This window comes from Eschrichtius robustus, chromosome 5 (genome assembly GCF_028021215.1).
Source record: "Eschrichtius robustus isolate mEscRob2 chromosome 5, mEscRob2.pri, whole genome shotgun sequence".
Taxonomy (NCBI): domain Eukaryota; kingdom Metazoa; phylum Chordata; class Mammalia; order Artiodactyla; family Eschrichtiidae; genus Eschrichtius; species Eschrichtius robustus.
In genome coordinates this window covers 10,791,772-10,814,722 of record NC_090828.1, presented here as the reverse complement: position 1 = coordinate 10,814,722, position 22,951 = coordinate 10,791,772, and positions in this window count along the sequence as shown.

Here is a 22,951-nt window from a genome sequence, read left to right as displayed (position 1 = left end):
AACCTTAATTTGTCATCCATAAACTGGAGATAATATCAGTAATACCTAAATCCCATAAAATTTATGAGGATTCAATGTGCTTATATATAAGGGCATTTAGCAAATTATCTGACAGATAGTAAGTATTCAGAAATAGTTACTATTAGCAATGGTAATATTAATAGCTATGCATTTCACAAGCCACAAACTCAGACGTGAAAAAAGAAAAAAAAATAACTTTTTTATACTTGAATTTAACTTTCCTCTTGAATTCCTATTGTACAGGATGACAGAAAGATTGGTCTGGTCATTTCCAGATAAACTCAGACATTTCTGAGTTTTCTTATTCATTTCCAGTTTAAAGTCAACATGTGATTTTCTACTCTTTTTTTTCTCCCTGAAGTGGAGGTTGTGTGTGTTAAGATGTAGAGACAAGGCATTTGTCTATATTCTCATTCAATTATACTCACATTTGATTCAAAATTTATTTTTGTATATAATAATGAGTTAAGAGTTACATTTCCTCTGACTTTTCAAACTACCCTTCCATTGTTTTCGAGCAATCAGTGTTTTCTAATGGGAAGTATGAACCTAGTCTGACTCTCATTCTTTTGAAGGTGATAGCACTTTTTTTCCTTGGGAAACTTTAAAACATTTTATTTTTATCCATGAAGCTGTGAATATTTATCTCATGTCTAGGTGTGGGTATCTGTTATTCAGCTTACTTAGCATTCCTTTCAGTTAGACCATTTGAGTTTTCTTTCAGCCCTGAAAATTTTTCTTGCATTATTTCTTTGATAATTTCTTACCATTCATTTTCTCTATGGGTGAACAAAATTGCATACATAAATCTTGGTCTAAATGTCTAGCTATTTTCTTAGGATAAATTCTCAGAAGTAAAACTAATGGGTTAAAATTTATGCCTATTTTATAGCATTTCATAAATATTACCACACATTTCTCTTGAATGGCTGTACTAGTTCATATTTCCAACTTAATAATAAGTATGAGGATATTTAGGTAGTCAATGGGTCTTCAAACACAGATGGTATTTTAAGGATGTGTTTTACAGGACATACAAAAACTTTAAAAATCAAACCACTCATTTTCCTTAGTTCAACCTCACATTAAAATAATTGTATACAATTATTTTATATAGTATTATTCAGAATATTTTTAACTTCATGTCAAATTCTGTAAAAAATAAGACGAGAGTCATGCTGAATATGCTTCAGTTTAGATGTTGAATATGCTTTGAATTAGATTTTAGATGAATTAGATATAATCTTGTAGTCTTAGCAAGATCTGGCTACAACTAAGTTTAGTATTTTGAATATGTCACTCAAGACCAAATAAATCAGTAAAACCAATAATTAGTCCTTGCTTACCAAAATTTGATAAGTGTTAAATAAGCTAAAGAAAATAAAAAGTTTTAGTTTTACTTATAATGACCTGAGGGAGAGGGGCCAGTTGGATCTTGCTTCCCATCATCCGAAGCGTTACTTTCTTCTATCCTTTTGTGCACCCTTTACTCAGTAACTAAGATTTTTTTTTTTAAGTGACTGATGTTGAGTGTTTATTTAATTGAAAGGCTTAATTTTTTTCTAGATAGGACCATTTGGTAAATATGTATAACATTATGGTAAATAACATTTCTAGAGACATAACAAGCCCTCATTGTTTACCTACTTATCCTTACAAATTCACTGACAAAGAAGGATATTGTGAGACTTTTTAAAAGTATAAAAATGCTTGTAATCTGTAAGAGATTTATGCGCTGGGTAGCTTTGATCTTCTAGCTAAATACTCAAATTGTGTCCGTCTGCTGACTTTTACAGTCTTGTATCGATATCAACAGACTCTCTAACTTCTTAATAGGTTCAGCTGTTCATAGACAGTGGCAGGTGTTTGTAGAATGGGAGAAGAGAAAGACTGGGGTACCCTTTCCCAGGCTGTCCTCCCCCTGTTGCGGGTTGGCTGTGTTACTCCACAAAAGGGCACAACTTCCATCAGGGGGCCCTCTCCGTCACTATAACTGGTACCTGCTTCCTCCTCCTGCCCTTTCGGGTCTAGGTGTGATAATTGTTCACATCTGATTTGTCGTTCCTTGCTATACCATTGCTTCTTGGTTTTCTTAAGCTTACATTCATTTTTGTAAACAGTTTCTTTATTAAGCTCTCCTCAGTTACCCTGGTAAATGTGCCATTCGCCTCTTGCTGGGATCCTGACTGATGTACTCTATCACGGTTTTCTGTTCAATAGACGCATTTTTCTTATTTACTTATAGTGCAAAAACTTGAAATAAAAATCAGTTTTTGCTGTAAAATGATGTTTTGAAACCCATTCAATAAGTTATTTTTCTATCCTACAAAAAAAAAAGAAAGAAAAGAAAGAAATTCATGTAAAGTAGATTCACCTAGTAGGAGGTTCTCCTGCAGAGGCTCCAAAAACAGGTAAATGAATAAGTTTGATGCTTCCCGGTAGAACTTCCCAATACACTGATTACTGTGTATACAGAATTAGTCAGTATATCTGCCAAGAATGCAGAATCCATTTACACGGAATAGAAAGTATGTTTTGAAACTAATGGATAGTGGTTGATTTTGATTGCTTCAATTTCAATCAAGAACCAACGGGCTATCTTGGAATAGAAACTGCATTAGCAGAAATGTCTATACCTAGGAAAAATAACATTTTTTCTTTTGATTATTATTATATTTGGTTTAGTTATTAAAGTTACTTTAGTTCAAGTTTCATCTGCTTTAATGACACATATATTCTCCATGGATTGTTTTCTCCATTATCTTTTTATTTTCCCTCAACAGTTTAATAAGAAAACATGCAAATATATAGAAAAATTTAAAGAATTTTTGGTGAATACCTCTAAAGCCACCACCTAAATTCTATTAATATTTTACTATACTTGTTTCATTACAAGTCTATCATCTTTCTATGCGTGTACCCATTCATCCATTCATTTATCCATCCTTCCTTCCTAATGATTTTGTTTTCTTCATGGACTCTCTTTAACTATTCTGCATTTTTTACATTCACTAGATATTTTCTAGCTACAGAAATTTATTATACTTGCAGATGATTAAGATTCTTTAACAAAAGGCACCATAAAGTGAAATGATGCAAGTTAAATCTGGTTTTCTCATAAAAGTGTTTCCATAGGAAGTTATATCCCAAGGAATTAATGACTCACTTTATATAAAGGGATACATGTATACAAAATAATCACAAAATGTTATACTTGTTCTGCATTCAACATAATTCTAATAAGCAGAGCAACAATATTATAAATTCCACAACATTCAGCATTCAAATGGACGGTGAAGAGGGATGAGCATAAAGTGTCCCTCAGTGCCCTTGACGATGACCTTTTATTTACGGATAAACATACAGGAAAATAATTATAGAGCTTTAAAAATTTATGCTTTTTATTCTCAGTAAGACAGATGACCACTTCAGAAAGCAATTTGGTAAAATCTAATAAAAACATATATACATGTGCCCTGCAATCCAGCAATTCCATTACTAGGAATTTACTTATGATAAAATTCTTACCTATGTACAGAAGATATTTGTATGAGCATATTCATTGCAGTACAATTTGTCATAGCAAAATTAAAATGTGTCTCTCAGCAAGGTCAGGAATAAATAAAGTGGTTGATAATACAGCAAAATTCTATTTTTAAATTTAAAAAAATGAACTAGTCCTATGTGCATCAAGCTAAATAAATATCAAAGAAAAGTCATGCTAAGTGTAAAAAAGAAGTTTGCAAAAGGTTATATATAGTGTGAGACCCTTTATGCAAATGTTTAAAACAGATTAAAAAAGAATTTGAAAATTTTTAAATTTTTTGAAAAAATTAGACTAAATGCTAACATTAAGACATGAAATATTCTTTTTTCTTTCTTTAACTTTCTGTGATTTCATTTTTTCTCTATAATTAACTAAATTACTCTTCTTACTCTTATTGCTACTGTTATACTTTCTCCTATCATCACTATCTTTTTCACTTTCTATTTTATTTAATTGAAGTATAGTTGATTTACAGTATTGTGTTATTTTCAGTTGTACATCAAAGTGATTCATTTATACACACATATATATATATATATGCACACATATATGTCAGATTATTTTCCATTATAGGTTATTACAAGATATTGAACATAGTTCCCTGTATTATGCAACAAATCCTTGTTGCTTACCTATTCTATGCATATCATCACTATTATTTTTACGTACACATCACATTTCAAGCTCAATATTTATGTTTTTGTAAAATTGCATCTGATTTTCAAGACAATCAGGTGGATTAGTCCCATTTTTTAGTCGGGGAGTTAAACATCATCACTCAAGGAGGGACACAGTAACATATCCAAGATTACATACCCAGTAAGTGACAGATCCAGAATGAAATACAGGTTTCTGATGATAAATTAGTATTTTTTAACTTGCTGTTTCTGCATGTCAGAGTGATATACACATGAAAATTCAATACGCATTTTTGGCAGATAGTAGGAAAAATAGTACCAGTGCCCAAATAATCAATGGTTATAGAACAATATGTTCTGGGTATGGTTCTAAGTACATCAGATATATTCATCACCTGGTCTTCACAACAACTCTGCAAAGAATCTACTTCTCTTATCTGAACTTAACAGACGAGGAAACAGGTGGAGAACATTTGAGAAATTTTTCAAAGTCCTATAGAAAGAAGTGGCTGTGCTGGGATTTGAACACAGAAGGTCCTAGTCCACAGACCATACACACAACCACTCTGTCATCCTGCCTCACCACAAACCATTTTTGTTTTACTCCTCCCAGTAGAAACAATAAGTGTAGAATGCCTTGAGGAGCCTTTTCAATTCTGATGTGATTTTAATGAAAAGCACTCTCTATGGACTTTTTTTTTTTTAAAATGTCTTTATTGGAGTAAAATTGCTTTACAATGTTGTGTTAGTTTCTGCTGTATAACAAAGTGAATCAGCTATATGTATACATATATCCCCATATCCCCTCCCTCTTGCGTCTCCCTCCCACCCTCCCTATCCCACCCCTCTAGGTGGTCACAAAGCACCGAGCTGATCTCCCTGTGCTATGCAGCTGCTTCCCACTAGCAATCTTTTTTACATTTGGTAGTTTATATATGTCCACGCCACTCTCTCACTTCTTCCCAGCTTACCCTTCCCATTCCCCATGTCCTCAAGTCCATACTCTATGTCTGCATATTTATTGCTGTCCTGCCGCTAGGTTCTTCAGAACCTTTTTTTTTTATTCCATATATATGTGTTAGCATATGGTATTTGTTTTTCTCTTTCTGACTTACTTCACTCTGTATGACACACTCTAGGTCCATCCACCTCACTACAAATAACTCAATTTTGTTTCTTTTTATGGCTGAGTAATATTCCATTGTATATGTGTACCACATCTTCCTTATCCATTCATCTGTCGATGGACACTTAGGTTGCTTCCATGTCCCGGCTATTGTAAATAGTGCTGCAATGAATATTGTGGTACATGACTATTTTTGAATTATGGTTTTCTCAGGGTATATGCCCAGTAGTGGGATTGCTGGGTCATATGGTAGTTCTATTTTTAGTTTTTTAAGGAACCTCCATGCTGTTCTCCATAGTGACTGTATCAATTTACATTCCCACTAACAGTGCAAGAGGGTACCCTTTTCTCCACACCCTCTCCAGCATTTATTGTTTCTAGATTTTTTGATGATGGCCATTCTGATTGGTGTGAAGTGATGCCTCATTGTAGTTTTGATTTGCTTTCTCTAGTGATTAGTGATGTTGCACATCTTTTCATGTGTTTGTTGGCAATCTGTATATCTTCTTTGGAGAGATGTCTGTTTAGGTCTTCTGCCCATTTTTGGATAGGGTTGTTTGTTGTTTTGGTATTGAGCTGCATGAGCTGCTTGTAAATTTTGGAGATTAATCCTTTGTCAGCTGCTTCATTTGCAAATATTTTCTCCCATTGTGAGGACTGTCTTTTCATCTTGTTTATGGTTTCCTTGCTGTGCAAATGCTTTTAAGTTTCATAAGGTCCCATTTGTTTTTGTTTTTATTTCCATTGCTCTAAGAGGTGGGTCAAAAGGATCTTGCTGTGATTTATGTCATAGAGTGTTCTGCCTATGTTTTCCTCTAAGAGTTTTATACTGTCTGGACTTACATTTAGGTCTTTAATCCTTTTAGAGTTTATTTTTGTGTGTGGTGTCAAGGAGTGTTCTAGTTTCATTCTGTTACAAGTAGCTGTCCAGTTTTTGCAGCACCACTTATTGAAGAGGCTGTCTTTTCTCCATTGTACATTCTTGCCTCCTTTATCAAAGACAGGTTGACCATATTTGTGTGGGTTTATCTCTGGGCTTTCTATCCGGTTCCATTGATCTATATTTCTGTTTTTGTGCCAGTACCATACTGTCTAGATTAATGTAGCTTTGTAGTATAGTTTGAAGTCATGGAGCCTGATTTCTCCAGCTCTGTTTTTCTTTCTCAAGATTGCTTTGGCTATTTGGGGTCTTTTGTTTTTCCATACAAATTGTTCAATTTTTTGTTCTACTTCTGTGAAAAATGCCATTGGTAGTTTGATAGAGATTGCATTGAATCTGTAGATTGCTTTGGGTAGTATAGGCATTTTCACAATGTTGATTCTTCCAATCCAAGAACGTGGTATATCTCTCCATCTGTTTGTATCATCTTTAATTTCTTTCATCAGTGTCTTACAGTTTTTTCATACAGGTCTTTTGTCTCCTTAGGTAGGTTTATTCCTAGGTATTTTATTCTTTTTGTTGCAATGGTAACTGGCAGTGTTTCCTTAATTTCTCTTTCAGATTTTTCATCATTAGTGTATAGGAATGCAAGAGATTTTTGTGCATTAATTTTGTATCCTGCTACTATACCAAATTCATTGATTACCTCTAGTAGTTTTCTGGTAACGTCTCTAGGATTCTCTATGCATAGTATCATGTCATATGCAAACAATGACCGTTTTGCTTCTTCTTTTCTGATATGGATTCCTTTTATTTCTTTTTCGTCTCTGATTGCTGTTGCTAAAACTTCCAAAACTTTGTTGAATAACAGTGGTGAGAGTGGGCAACCTTGTCTTGTTCCTGATCTTAGAGGAAATGGTTTCAATTTTTCACCATTGAGAACGATATTGACTGTGCGTTTGTCATATATGGCCTTTATTAGGTTGAGGTAGGTTCTCTCTATGCCTACATTCTGGAGAGTTTTTATCATAAATGGGTGTTGAATTTTGTCAAAAGCTCTTTCTGTATCTATTGAGATTATCATATGGTTTTTATCCTTCAGTTTGTTAATATGGTGTATCACATTGATTCATCTGCATATATTGAAGAATCCTTGCATTCCTGGGATAAACCCCACTTGATCGTGGTGTATGATCCTTTTAATGTGCTGTTGGATTCTGTTTGCTAATATTTTGTTGAGGATTTTTGCATCTATGTTCATCAGTGATATTGGCCTGTAGTTTTCTTTCTTTGTGACATCTTTGTCTGGTTTTGGTATCAGGGTGATGGTGGCCTCATAGAATGAGTATGGGAGTGTTCCTCCCTCTGCTATATTTTGGAAGAGTTTGAGAAGGATAGGTGTTAGCTCTTCTCTACATGTTTGGCAGAATTCGCCTGTGAAGCCATCTGGTCCTGGGCTTTTGGTTGTTGGAAGATTTTTAATCACAGTCTCAATTTCAGTGCTTGTGATTCATCTGTTTATATTTTCTATTTCTTAATAGTTTAGTCTCAGAAGGTTGTTCTTTGAAGAATTTGTCTATTTCTTCCAGGTTGTCCATTTTATTGGCATATAGTTGCTTGTAGTAATCTCTCATGATCCTTTGTATTTCTGTAGTGTCAGTTGTTACTTCTCTGTTGTCATTTCTAATTCTGTTGATTTGAATCTTCCCCTTTTTTTCTTGCTGAGTCTGGCTAATGGTTTATCAATTTTGTTTATCTTTTCAAAGAACCAGCTTTTAGTTTTATTGATCTTTGCTATTGTTTTCTTCATTTCTTTTTCATTTATTTCTGATCTGATCTTTATGAGTTGTTTCCTTCTGCTAACTTTAGGGTTTTATTGTTCTTCTTTATCTAATTGCTTTAGGTGTAAGGTTAGGTTGTTTTTTGAAACTTTTCTTGTTTCTTGAGGTACAATTTTATTGCTATAAAATCCCCTCTTAGAACTGCTTTTGCTGAATCCCACAGCTTTTGGGTCATTGTGTTTTCATTGTCAGTTATTTCTAGGTAATTTTTGATTTCCTCTTTGATTTCTTCACTGATCTCTTGGATATTTAGTAGTATATTGTTTAGCCTCCATTTGTTTGTATTTTTTACAGTTTTTTCCTCTAATTGATATCTAGTCTCATAGCATTGTGGTCGGAAAAGATACTTGACATGATTTCAGTTTTATTAAATTTACCAAGGTTTGAATTGTGACCCAAGATATGGTCTATCCAAATGTTTCATGAGCACTTCAGAAGAACGTGTATTTTGTTGTTTTGGGATGGAATGTCCTATAAATATCAATTAAGTCTATCTCGTCCAATGTGTCATTCAAAGCTTGTGCTTCCTTATTTATTTTCATTTTGGTTGATTTGTCCATTGGTGAAAGTGGGGTGTTAAAGTCCCCTACTATCATTGTGTTAGTGTCAATTTCCCCTTTTATGGCTGTTAGTATTTGCCTTATTTATTGAGGTGCTCCTATGTTGGGTGCATAAATATTTACCATTGTTATATCCTCTTCTTGGATTGATCCCTTGATTATTATGTAGTGTCCTTCTTTGTCTCTTGTAATAGTCTTTATTTTAAAGTCTATTTTGTCTCATATGACAATTGCTACTCCAACTTTCTTTTGATTTCCATTTACATGGAATATCTTTTTCCATCCCCTCACTTTCATTCTGTATGTGTCCTTAGGTCTGAAGTGGGTCTCTTATAGACAGTATATATATGGGTCTTGTTTTTGTATCCATTCAGCCAGACTATTTCTTTTGGTTGTAGCATTTAATCCATTTACAGTTAAGGTAGTTATCAATATGTATGTCCGTATTACCAGTTTCTTAATTGTTTTGGGTTTGTTTTTGTAGGTCTTGTAGGTCTTCTCTTGTGTTTACTGACTAGAAAATTTCCTTTAGCATTTGTTGTAAAGCTGGTTTAGTGATGCTGAATTCTTTTAACTTTTGTCTATCTGTAAAGGTTTTAATTTCTCCATCAAATCTGAATGAGATCCTTGCTGGGTAGAGTAATCTTGGTTGTAGGTTTTTCCCTTTCATCACTTTAAATATGTTCTGCCACTCCCTTCTGGCTTGCAGAGTTTCTGCTGAAATGTCAGCTGTTAGAGTTATGGGGATTCCCTTGTATGTTATTTGTTGCTTTTCCCTTGCTGCTTTTAATATTTTTTTCCTTGTATTTAGTTTTTGATAGTTTGATTAATATGTGTCTCAGGGTGATTCTCTTTGGGTTTATCCAGTATGGTACTCTCTGTGCTTCCTGGACTTGACTATTTCCTTTCCCATGGTAGGGAAGTTTTTAACTATAATCTCATCAAATACTTTCTCAGACCCTTTCTTTTTCTCTTCTTCCTCTGGGACCCCTAAATTCAAATGTTGGTGCATTTAACATTGTCCCAGAGGTCTCTGAGACTGTCCTCAATTCTTGTCATTCTTTTTTCTTTATTCTGCTCCCTGGCTGTTATTTCCACCATTTTATCTTCCAGCTGACTTATCTGTTCCTCTGCCTCAGTTATTCTGCTATTGATTCCTTCTAGAGTATTTTTAATTTCAGTAATTGTGTTGCTCATCACAGTTTGTTTGCTCTTTAGTTCTTCTACATCCTTGTTAATGTTTCTTGTATTTTCTCCATTCTGTTTCTGAGATTTTGGATCATCTTTACTATCATTACTCTGAATTCTTTTTCAGGTAGGTTGCCTATTTCACCTTCATTTGTTTGGTCTTGTAGGTTTTTACCTTGCTCCTTCATCTGTAGCATATTTTTTTATCATTTTTTTTTTTTTTGATGGGTGGTGCTGTATTCCTGTCTTACTTGTTGTTTGGCCTGAGACACCCAGCACTAGAGTTTGCAGGCAGCTGGATAAAGCCGGGTCTTGGTACTGAGATGAGGAACTCTGGGAGGCCTCACTCCGATTAATATTCCCTGGGGTCGGAAGTTCTCTGTTAGTGCAGTGGTTTGGACTCGGAGCTCCCACCACAGGAGCTCGGGCCCAACCCCTGGCCTGCGCACCAAGATCCCACAAACTTCATTTCATGGTTAAAAAAAAGAAAGAAGGAAAGAAAAGAAAGAAAGAAAAAGAAAGAAAGAAAGAAAGAAAGAAAGAAAGAAAGAAAGAAAGAAAGAAAGAAAGAAGGAAAGAAGCAAAGAAGGAAAGAAAGAAAGAAAGGAAGGAAGGAAGAAAGAAAGAAAGAAAGAAAGAAAGAAAGAAAGAAAGAAAGAAAGAAAGAAAAAAGGAGCAGTACAATCTCAAAGAATAAAAAACAAAATAAAATTAGAAAGATAAAAAATATATTAGGAAAAATGAAACTATAATTGAAACAACTGCAACAAGGTAAAGTAAAACTACAACAGAAAAAAGAAAAAAAAAAGGTGGTGGGGGGGGACAAGCCAAAAGGAGAGAACAATAACAAAGTACAAAGAATAAAATAAAATTAGAAAACTAAAAGATCTATTAGGAAAAATAAAAATATAAAAGAATCAACAACAATGAATCAACAAGGTAAAACGAACCCCAATCTAAAAGAGGAAAAAAAAAGCCTTGATTATGGGGGCAGAGTTTAGGCGGGGGTGGAACTTAGGCAGGGGCGGGGCTTAGGATGGGGCCGGATCTAGGCAGGTTGGGGGTTGAGGTTTGTGCGTGGGGCAGGGCCTAGACTCAGGACCCACATAGCCGGAAAAGGCCCTGGGGGCGGGGCCTAGGCAGGGCAACGTTCAAGCATGGGGCGGGGCCTCTGCTTAGGACCTGCGTGGAAGGGGAGAGGCACCATGTGGAAAGGAGGGCCTCCAGAGTGTGGAGTTCTGGAGTTTTGGAGTTTGGAGGTTGGGCCCTGAGTGTGGGTGTGTGGGTGGGGTTTAGGCCCAACGTGTTGGAAGGGGTCTCAGAGGGGGTCTCCGAATGTAGAGGTAGGGCCCTGGGTGGGGGTGTAGGGGCGGGGCTTGCGTTCTGCACCCCAGGAGGGAGGCTCCGAGAGCAGAGGATTAGCCCCAGGAGCCCAAAAGGCTCCCCACTGCCTAAGTGCACAGGGAAAGCACTGGCCATGTTCCCTTCCATTCCTTTGCGCCCGTCCCGCACCGTCTCCCCTAGGGTCTCTCCCGTGGCCACTGGACCCCTAACCATGCGTGGGTCCAGCTGGGTGTAGGAACTCCTCCCCTCCCCCAGCCACCCCTCAGGGATGCCGGTCCTGGAGGTTTGGCATTTACTTTTGCTCCCCTTTCCATCCCTCCTACTCCCTCAGGATGTGCGCGGCTGGAGGGGGCCTCGGTAGGCAGGGGATCAGGCCTGGGATCTCAGCAGGTTCCTGGGGGCCCCAGTGGGCAGGGTAAACCTGGCCATGCTCCCTTTTGATGTTCTGCCCTCCCAATGGTTCCCCAATTTCTCCCTTTGGGCGTGGAATCCCTTCCCTTCCCTCAGCCGCCCTCAGGGGCACCAGTCCCGTCCCGCCTCCACTTGTCCTCCCCCTTCACTCCCCCCATGCCCCACGTCCTACCCGGTCGCTGGGGGTTCCTCCCGTCCCCTTAGGTGCCTGTGGTCCCCCACGGGTGCCTGGTAGGTGCCCTAGTTGTGAGGAGATGCGAATTCCACGTCCTCCTAGTCTGCCATCTTGACTCCGCCCTCTCCACTTTTCACCTCACTTAATCCTCATCCAGTAATGAGAGGGATTCATTAGCCTGGCATGTACTGATAAGAAAAACGGACTCAGAAAAATTAACTAATTTTCACAAGACCACAAAGATAATAAGAGGCAGAGAAGAATTTCAACCTAGTTGTGTCTATTTCTAAATTCTCTGGTCTTGTCCCTTCTCCATGTGGGTAAACAAATAATGTCATTAGTCATGATCACCATTAATATTTTTTCATCACTAACAATGTACCAGGTTTTATAATAAGTGCTGTATAGGCACTGTCTCTAACAAACGTCACATAGAAACTATCATTGTTCTTGTTTTATAAAATGAGAAGATGTCTGGGGAAATAAGATTGGTTTCTCAAATCCCTGCAGATGAAGAGGGAAAAAATGGGAACCTGCATTTCTATTGTGATGACCAATGTTACACTTCATGGAAAACAGAAGCAGGTTTAGAGGCAGCTGCTTTCTTTAAGCATTATGGCTTATTTTTCCACAGCATTAATTTTACGCTTATATTTTTGCTGACTATAATGTATAATATGTTTTAAAATGTTATCATTTTGTACCAAACATTTATTTCTCAAATCGTTTGAATTATAATAAAAAGTACTTGATGTCCTGCTATTATGAAAATAGCCCCATGAAAGAAAAAACTACAGATGCATTTACAGAACCAGTGACCTTATCGTTTTCATCATTACTATGCTTTTAAAATCATCTCTTTTATAATTTCAGGTTCTCTTTTCTCTTTGAAGTCATAAGTGGCTGAAATAATGTATATGAAGCACTATGCACAGTGTTCCTTTAGGATGGTGATTTAATTTGCACATGAGAATGGAAATTGTATACGTGAAAAAGATTAACTTTTTGGAGACATTTAATTTCCTTTCATTAAGCTGTTTAATTCATTAGAATAATAATGTATAAAGAGGAATACTTCAAAAAGTTGTAAAAATGAATATTTAAATGTCACCGTTCATAAAAATGTTTTACCATCTTATCCCTTACCAAGTCACTTTGCAGAAAATATGCAAAATTAATAGAAACCATCTTCTCTTTCCTTTTATCCTTGAGTTCAAGAATCTAGCATATGTCTTTCTCATTACTATTTCCAGAAACTTAATGTAATTTTCCATTCTGTAGAAAGCAGTCTTTTATCTCAGAGAAACATTCTTTAGTCACTGGTATAGTTATTGTATACTTCCCATCAGTTTCATTTTCTCCTTCTGAAATTGTTGTTATTTGGGCACTAAATTTCTGAAATCTATTCTCCAGATCTCACATCTCTTCAAATTTTCTCTCTTTTCATATTTGTGGTCTGTACTTTGAGATAATATTCTTGCACTCACTCTTCCAGGCTGCTAATCCCGGTCTTAACAACAAGCATCCCATACTTCACCTCATCTGCTGAATTTTGTACTTCAAACATTTAGTTTTTATTTTAGAAAGTCTTGCTTTGTACCTAACTGGAATAGTCATAGCTGTTCCTTACCATGTTATTATTATATACTGGTGTTGTCTGAGTCCTCAGCTGTCCCCTCCAGAGGTTCTCCTCTATTTCAGTTTCCTTTGCTGGATGTTTGGGTCCCTCAGAGTGGGATTAGTTTTCCTTGTCATCTCTTTAGGAATCAGCTTTGGTTGTTGAAGCACCCTAAGTGGAGGAGCTCTCAGAAGGAAGTTGAATCACCATCTACTTTTGTCGGCTAAAGGTATGCCAATAAGCAGACAGCAGGAGAAATCCCACCAGTGACCTAATAGTCTCATACTCTCCTAACCTCAGAGGTATCAGTTCACCTTTTCAGCTCTGCCTTCTCTTTTGAAGGCTAAGGAGACCAGCCCATCCAGACACTTGTGGGTGCACGGGTGCACACACACACACACACACACACACGTACACACGGGTTCAGCATTGCCCCCTCTAAATTCCCAGGGTTCCACAGATTTCTGTAAGCCAGCTTCTTTCCAAGATCCTCCATAATCTTTTCTTAAAAGATCTCTTACCATGGTCTCACCAGACCCATGGAAGGAAAGCCCTTCACAGGTCTCTTCCTAAGGATTCCTCAATCCCCAGAGCTAAAGACTCTTATACCCAGCAATCTACTATCTCCTACAGCCATCTGGACAAGTGAGCCAGAAGTATTCTTGTAAAAAGAAAGAATAATGAGTTCTCAGGATATTTCCAGAATCCCTGTATTTTATCTAAGTTCTTTCCTTACCATTTGCACTAAAATTTGTCAATAGAATGGATGAAAATGATATCTAATTCCTGCTAGCAAATTTTTCGATACTGGAGTAATCATCAGTTCAACACATATAATTTTATCCTGTGTTCATTCTATAAATGACCTTCCCCTTCCTATAGTCTATTTTTATTTCTGTCTATGAAGCCAAAGAAAAATGCAATAGAATATATAATTAAACCCTAAGTGGTCTCAGTGATGTAGGAAATTATCTTAAGATTTCTCAGTCTTCCTTGGAAGAAGCAGACGAAGCTCTAACCTTAGTTGAGACCATGTGTAGCTTCTAAGTTCTTCCTAGAAATGAGAAAAAGTCACAGTTCTATTACTCTCATGGGTCATTGTCAACAGTAACACTTTTTTAAAAAGTACTTTTAGGAATGTAAACAGCACTGATGCAAACAAGTAGAGAGAAATATATCCTTGCCTGAACTCTTATTAGTATAGCCGGAAAAGAAATGACCAGAAACAAGCAACATCTCATTAAATAGAAGGAGAAACAAACAGGGATATGGGAGAAATGGAAAAATCAAGTTAATAATACTATGGTGCTGTGTTCTGTCCGTTAATGATAAGAATCTGAGGGTTTGTGTCTGTCACGCATATCTATTAGCAGATTCTTGGAGAAAAAAAAACATTGCTATAAAAACTAATGGGCACAGATAGTTTAGACCTATATTTTCATGAATTTAATTTACCAATTTGGAGGCACATTCAGGGTCAGAAAATATATTGCATATCCTCCTCCTGTTTCTGGAGGTGAAGCAATACCATAAAATACCATATTTCCCCATTACTTTTTCACCAACATTGCTTCACAGAAAACAAGTTGGTACGGTTAAATCTGTAAATGTCCCACAGCATATATAATTAGCCCTCTCAGAAAAGTAATATGCTGAACCGTAAAGGAGGAACAAGTGATTTAAACATCTGTTCTCATGCAGTGAAGTATTTCTACTTTTTAAACAAAAAAACAATCTCCAGTGCATTTTGGAAGTGGCATTGCTGTTGTTGTTTCTAATCTCAAAAAGAGCAAAAAAAAAAAAAAAACAGAAAAGAAAAGAAATATAACAGCAAATTCATTGAAAATCCCTGTAGCTCACTGAAATACACATCATGACTGAAAGCATTGTGGAGGCGAATACTCAGTCTCCCAGTGCCTCTGTGTGATTTCGTGTGGTACACTCTGAGCTGATGAGGCCCAGGGATTTACCCCTGTGACATGTATAGAGGTAATACAAACCAATTCATCCTAGAAACAAGCTGCAGAGGCTGTCTGAGAAGTGTGCACTTATGACCGTCACACCTTTGGAGAGGTCCGTCAGCACAGCTGCGTACCCATAAAATGTGGACCTAGGGCTGTTTATAAGCTGACACAATTTTATGAAGCCAGATATTTTACTTTTCCTAGGTATATATAATCCTCCCTCTGCTATTTCTAGGAGCTCAAGGCCCAGCCTGAAGGCAATCCTGGTTTTGCCTTATAAAATTCCAAAATAGGATTTTAGCTATAGTTTCCAGTTGTCCATTCATTCAGTTAGTAAATACTTAGGAAACTCCCACTTTGTGTAGGATGTAAGGCTAAGTGCAGGGTTCACAGTAATGGAGGAGACAAATACGATCTCTGCCTCTTGGAGCACTTTGGCTAAGAACTGTGGTGGGGATGTGGTAGATACTATACAAACAACTAACATTCTGGCAAGTACTCAAGAAGAAATACTAGATACTCTAAAAATATAAAGAAAGGGCCTGGTAGCAGATTGGGTGGGATTGTCTGAGAATGTGTTATTTAAGTGGCATATCAAAGATGAGTGGGATGTGACCAGGTGAAGACAAGAGATTTATAAGCACATGGAACCACATGGCAAAGGCCCTAAGGAAAGGATAAGCAGGTCATGTTCAAGGTTCCACTGTGGTTGGTATGTAGAGAGTTGAAATGTGACACAAGATGAGGCAGGCACTGGTCTGTATCACACAAGGATTAGGGTCTCAGGCCACTATCAAAAGTAACAGGATACTACCAAACTGAGTTGAGTTCTAAACTGAGATGTATCAGAGATTAGCACTCCTTTGAAAAGCATCTACCTGGCTTCTAAGCAAAGATTAGATTGAAGGGGGAAAATGTGTGTGAGAGATGCCAGTTGGAGGCTATTGCAGTAGATGAAGTGAAAATGGTGGTGATGCAGACCAAGGTAGTAACGGTGAATATGGATAAGAATCTCTTTGAGAGAGATTTTGAAGTCAGAATCATCATGATTAAGTAACTGATTAGAAGCAAAGGGCTGAAGGAGTACAGAGTCAAGAATGACTTCCATGTTTCTGGCATGAAAAATGGAGTTTATGGTGGCATCATTTACTGACATAAGGAGTTCTGGAAGGAAAAGAAGCAAAGATATTTAGGGGAAAACCATGAGTTCAGTTTAGACACATTGAGTTTCAGATGTCTGGAGACTTTGCAGCGGGCACATCAATAGTCAGGGTTACATACAGGCCTAGAATATAGAAGAGGAGTTTGTCATGAAAAAATATTTGACAGAAATATTAATATATGTGGTAGAAATATATGCTATTAGCATAAAGATAGTAAATGAAGTCATAGGAGTGTATGCACTGTACTAAGATAACCTAGAAAAAATAAAAGGAGAAGAAAAGGTGCTTGGGACTGAGTCCTGAAAAATTCCTAATAGTTTAAACTAGTGTAGAAAAGGTAGAACAAGAAGATTGAAATATTGACAAGAGAAATGTAAGGAAAAGCCAAAAAACAACAACAAAAAAACCCAGAGTGTTTCAAGGAACACTCGTCAGTGTCAAGTTTTGCCCAAGAAATTGGGTTAAATGAAAGCTGAAAAGCCTCCATTGTATTGAATCACATGGAGGCCACCTTGAGTGGAGGTGCCCATGGAGGATGGGGACAGAGCCGGATAGCGTGTGGTGCAACTGGTGCAAATGGTCAGTGAAGGGGGAAGTGGAAAAAGAGGGTTAGAGAAATCTTCTGAGCATTTGACCATGAAACATGGAGTTACAGCCATGAATTATGAGCTGGAGGTATGGTTACCACCCATGAGTTTTAGGTTTTCTTTTTAAGAGTGGAAAAGCTCAAAATGTTTAAGTGCTGATAGGAAAGCTCCAAAGATGGAACGGCTGAAAATACACAAGAGACATTGTCTCCATCAGAATGGGAGGGTGTAGCCACAGGTAGGTGTGTTATGTTTGATGACAGGAAGGTCCACCCATTAGTGTATCTTTTCCCTGGGGAAAAAAAGAGCCACAGTCTTCTGCTGAAAATAAGGGGGGTGTCAAGCAAGGAAATTATAAGGGATTTGCAATATATATTCCGAGAAGAGTGATCTGACTAAAGAACAGTAACTGCGTTGCTGGGGAAGCATTGAGGGCCCAATTCTTCCTCCTGACCATCCCGCACTCCTCTCTTTCTGGCATTGCAATCAATCTCTGTAAAATCTAGACTCCAGAAAGCACCCAGTATTTACACTGGAGTACAAGAGAAGTATGATACATGACTTGGCTTAATCTTTTGCCCGGATAATTTGTATTTTACTAGGGATTCATATCAGAAGCTCACTGATGACCTCCAGATTGTGAAAATCTCAGAACTGATCAGCGTCCGGGAGATACTTGGGATCGGGAGTGTTGGCTGAAGTGTCTATGGCTCAGGAACATCACCGTGCACAGGCAGAGTAGGAGGCTGGTGCAGCTAGTCGTCTGTTCTGCTGCTGCAGATCCGGGTTTGTCAACAACTATTACCACTATTACCTTGTCAGTAACTCTGTAGGAGTCTGAGAGCATGGGGCACTCTTCAAGACAGACAGACCCTGATGAAGTTTTGCAGAAGGACACACTAGGAAACCAGGGAGCATTTACATCCTAGAGGAGAGAGAAGCTCCAAGACAGGAGGATGCAGAAATTGCTAAATGTTGCTTTGAATTTCATGTGCAGGACGATGTTATTTATTGATATAAGCGTTACGATTTCAGGTACGGCCTCAAGGATCTGATGAGACCAGTTGTGCTTTCTCATTGTGGTGACTGGGACTGCTAACATCATTCTCTCAAGTGCACCGTCACCGTCACTTGGCCCTGCCAGCTCTGAAACAAGGAATGTTCATGGCCCTGGGAAGAACTGAAGGGAAGGAAGACTTTCTTCCTGCTGCTCTGGTGGAGCAGGAGTCCAGACTCCTGCATTAATCTGTGGAAGGCTTTCTTCAGTCCTGGACCCTCGAATCTGTTTTGAAGGTTGAATTATGAGACTGCATGATGGTCAAGATAGGCTACGTAATTTTCAGGGACCAGTGCAAAATGAAAATGTGGGGTTCCTTGTTAAAAAACTAAGAATTTCAAAAAAAAATTATTTTAATTAAAAAAAATTATTAAGAATTTCATGACAGAACAGTTGAGTACTAAACAAAGTGCAAGGCTCTTCTGAGTCAGAGCCCTGTGCAACCGTGCAAGTCAAACACCCATGAAGCCAGCTCTAGTGACGGTAATGACTGTTCTAACATTACTCTGGTTTCTAAATGTGGCTTTATGTATCATTAACTCTGTGACCTACGGCAAGTCACTTAGCTTATCTACCTTTAATTCCTCAACTGTAAAATATAAAGGTCAAGCAAACATATATTAAGTGTCTATTTTGTTCAGTGACTACACTGGTCATTGTTGCTATATTGTTATGAACACTAAAAACACAACCATTACCCTCACAAAGCTTATATGTTATCTGAGGCAACTGAGAGCAAATAACTAATTTTAAAATTAGTGATTCGATTACAATACGATGAGAGCTACAATGGGGAAGTACTATGAACTGTGATACATGTTTTTTTTTTTTAATAAATTTATTTGTTTTTATATTTGGCTGTGTTGGGTCTTCGTTGCTGTGCATGGGCTTTCTCTAGTTCCGGCGAGCAGGGGCTACTCTTCCTTGCGGTACCTGGGCTTCTCATTGTCGTGGCTTTTCTTGTTGTGGAGCATGGGCTCTAGGTGTGCGGGCTTCAGTAGCTGTGGCACGTGGGCTCAGAGGTTGTGGCTGGTGGGCTCTAGAGCGCAGGCTCAGTAGTTGTGGCATGCGGGCTTAGTTGCTCCGGAGCATGTGGAATCTTCCTGGACCAGGGCCCGAACCCATGTCCCCTGCATTGGCAGGCGGATTCCCAACCACTGTGCCACCAGGGAAGCCTGAACTGTGATGCACGTTTACAAATGGCTTAAGGCAGTTTTAACCTGGTTTCAGCACTTGTCACTTTCAAATCTTTTATTAATAGCATTACCTCAACTAATAGAACAATTATTTTGTGCCAGGCATATAATACCTATGCTATATTAACTCAGTTAATACAATTACTAAACGAAGTAGGTACTCTTAATAGCCTTATTTTGCAAATGAGGAAATGAGGCACAGAGTTTTAAGTAACTTTTCAAAGATCTTATGGTTAATTAATGGTGGATCTGCTTTCAATTCCAAGCTGAGTGTTATGGCCAGAAACTGGAGTGTTTATGCTGGTATCCTACCTCTCAGAACATAAAAATGATCACTTGGCAAACAATAAAACGAGGCAGCTCTCATAAATCCTAGAGAATGAATCTGAAGAGCTAGATTTTCTTTCTGGTTCTCCATGGGCTGCTTTGTGACGGTCTCCTAATATCTTTATCCTTGCATTTCCTCATTTCTAAGGGAAGGGGTCAGCTTCCCAGGGATTGATATAGGTCAAAAAATGTAGATCAAAAATGTTCCGTATCTTACAGCACTTGCGAGGGGAGATAAGGACGTTATTGAAAACATAAGCCGTCATTTAATATAATCTATCCACTACTACTACCTATCAGCTATCTATCTATCTACTTATCTACTATATATAGTTACATAAGTGATACTTTAATGTTACCTAAATCAGCTTTTTTCCAATATATAATTAGCATTTAGGTAAGAATACCCAATGAACAGTTAAACTAATGCCAGTAGTTGCTTTGAATGTATTTCTCTTTTTTAACCTCTACTTTTTCCTTCTTAACATTTTATTTCATAGTTTATTTATATGAAAAGTCCACTTTTTAATAGTTTTAACATTAAACATTTTTTTCTGATTTAAATTGTACCTGTTTTAATATTTTTAAAAACACCTTTCAGTTTTGTCTTAAAATGCATTCAATCTTTGAATTCCATGTCTTGTGTATTTGAAATTTTATACAATATTAAATAATGAAATAATTGTTCACTCTTTAAAAATACTATTCTTGGTCTGCTCCCCTTTAGGATTGTCCAGTGCTACAAACAAAACTCTGTTTCCCATTGGTGCTCACAGACAGGGCGTTATGTCCACGAGACATCAATGGTACTTTAAAATTTGAATGTTAATTCTTTTTCCATGTAATTGTTGTTTGCTTTGACTTTGGCTTGTGACAGGGAAAGCCTTTTCTTTTCCTTTGTTTACTAAATCCTTTCCCATCTCTGTCCAATGGTTTATGTTACACTTCGGCTGAAAAATATATTGCACGCCCTTTACCAATTTATAATACTGTACTCCAGTAACAGATGTGCAGCTCAGTGGGAACATTATAAACATCACATGCCAGGATGAATAATTTCTTTTTCTCCCCTAGTATTCAGCATCTTTTATAAGATAGAGTCAAGAAAACAAAAACCCAAATCAGGAAATTTGCATCTCTTTTAATAAAAAAAATTTGCATCTCTTGTATCTTCTTTGGAATCAGAAGATAGAAAAAATTGTTTCCTGTGTGCCTGACCTGCTACCTATGTCTTTTATGAGGCAATTTTCAATGTGAAATTGAGAAGGGAAAGCAGTCAGAAACATGAGCCTCCTGTTTGTGTTTTCTATGCCTCTGGTGTTAGATTGGTTTTTGAATAGTTTTTATAGCCAATTTAGCAGTTTCTTATCTAGATGGCGTTTTTTTAATTTTCAGTTTGTTTTATGATTAATCTATCCTCAGGGTGTTCTTCTGCAAGAAAATAGCCTGCTTGTTCTAGGAGAGTGGTGCTAATGGACAGTTGTAGGAAATATAAGCAAAGAAAAGTGGATAGAAGAAATTAAATTAGGTGTAAACTGGGGCTTTTTCATATTTTTAGCACATATGACTTTCTTGTATACTTTTCTTTCTGCAAATACAGCATCAACTGATCTCTAGGGTGGTTATTTTCCCAACTGCAAATCAATTTCACTTGAAATAACAAAAATATACATGACTACATAACACACCAGGCAGGAAAGAAAAAATTAAAGAGACCAGTGTGTACTGAAACAGCTAGTCACAGTACAAGCCACGTGAGAATCTGTGGAAACTATAAACGGGGATCTTTAGAAATGTTGTCACATAATCTCTAATCATTTATATTTGCCTCAAAGAATTGAGGACTTTTGAGAATCACTTAGATCAAGCACAACGTCTGCCCGGCTTCAGCAAGACACACCAGGCTAGCGCGTTAGAAATCACACACAATATTAGAAATCACACACAAAATTAGAAATCGCACACTTAATTAGAAATCACACATAATAGTGAATTATTGCCACGTAGCTGGTGGGGCTTCTGTGTGTGTGTGTGTGTGTGTGTTTGCTTTATTGTTCCACAAAATATCTAAATACTCTTTTCATTTAATTGGAACGTAATATATACCAACTCAGCTGCTATCACTCAGGTAGGGCAGCAAATTCATATATAAACTGACATGTACTGGGGGCGAGAAAATGTTCAAGAATCCACAGATTGTTAAAAGGGATCATATGCTAGGAAAGCAGCAGCATGCCAAGTCAATACAGTACCCATAAGTGTGTGCAAACTAGGTAATTTTTGAAGGGTTAGACATATAAATGATGACAAAGGGTCACTTATTTCCTCAAGGCAACGCATGCCCAGAATATGGCTTGCTCTTTTCAGAAGGAAAATGTCAAGATCCATGGCATTTCTCAGTGTGTGTAAAGGACTACAGGTATCTTTGGGAAGTTAAGTGAGAAAAAACCAGCAGGATGTGAAGCCACTTAGCAGGAAGCCTCACTAGTTGACACGTGTGCTCTCAGTTCTTGCTAATAGAGCCATGAGGGGTGACTGAGTGAGAAGGGTCAGTGATGAGGTCACCAATCCTGTGATGACCTAATCAACATAGTGTGGGGATTTCCCCAGGCAGGAGGTCCTATACCTCACCTGGGCCAGCAGCCCCAGTGGGAGGGTAGACTTGGAACATCTTAGGTTTGTGGGATCTCAGCATGTGCCAGAGTGGGCGAATGCAGAAAGAAAACAAGAAAATAAAAAGCTTTTTGCCTTGAGGAGGGCAAAGCAAACATCTTCTCAGGAGTACAGAACACAAATGAGAAAATGCCAAAACAAAACCTGAAAATAAAATAGTGATAACAATGGTCTCAACATTAGATGGAGAAGAACTGAAACTACCAAAAAGAAAAACCACTCCAGAAAAATCTTTTAGTCTGTAAGATGAGACTTATTACCAGCACCCCTCTTACTATTACTATTTTTGCAGCAATACATCTGGAAGGTAACCAATCCATCTAGAACCAGCAAGGAGTCCAGAGACAATGTGAAACCGGAAAATAGCAACATCTGGCATGAAACTAAACTGGGCTAGAAAAGGGTACCGTTTCCTATGTGGTGAGGGGATAGGAATTTGGGAATGGTTACATCAGATCTTAACTAATTAAACAGTTAAGTCCTTATTTCCCCTTTATATTTTTCTTACAGTTTCATTGAGATATAAATGACATACAGCGCTTCATAAGTTTAAGATGTACAGTGTAATGATTTGACTTATATAATCATGAAATGATTATCGCAATAGGTTGCATGAACATCCATCATCTCATACA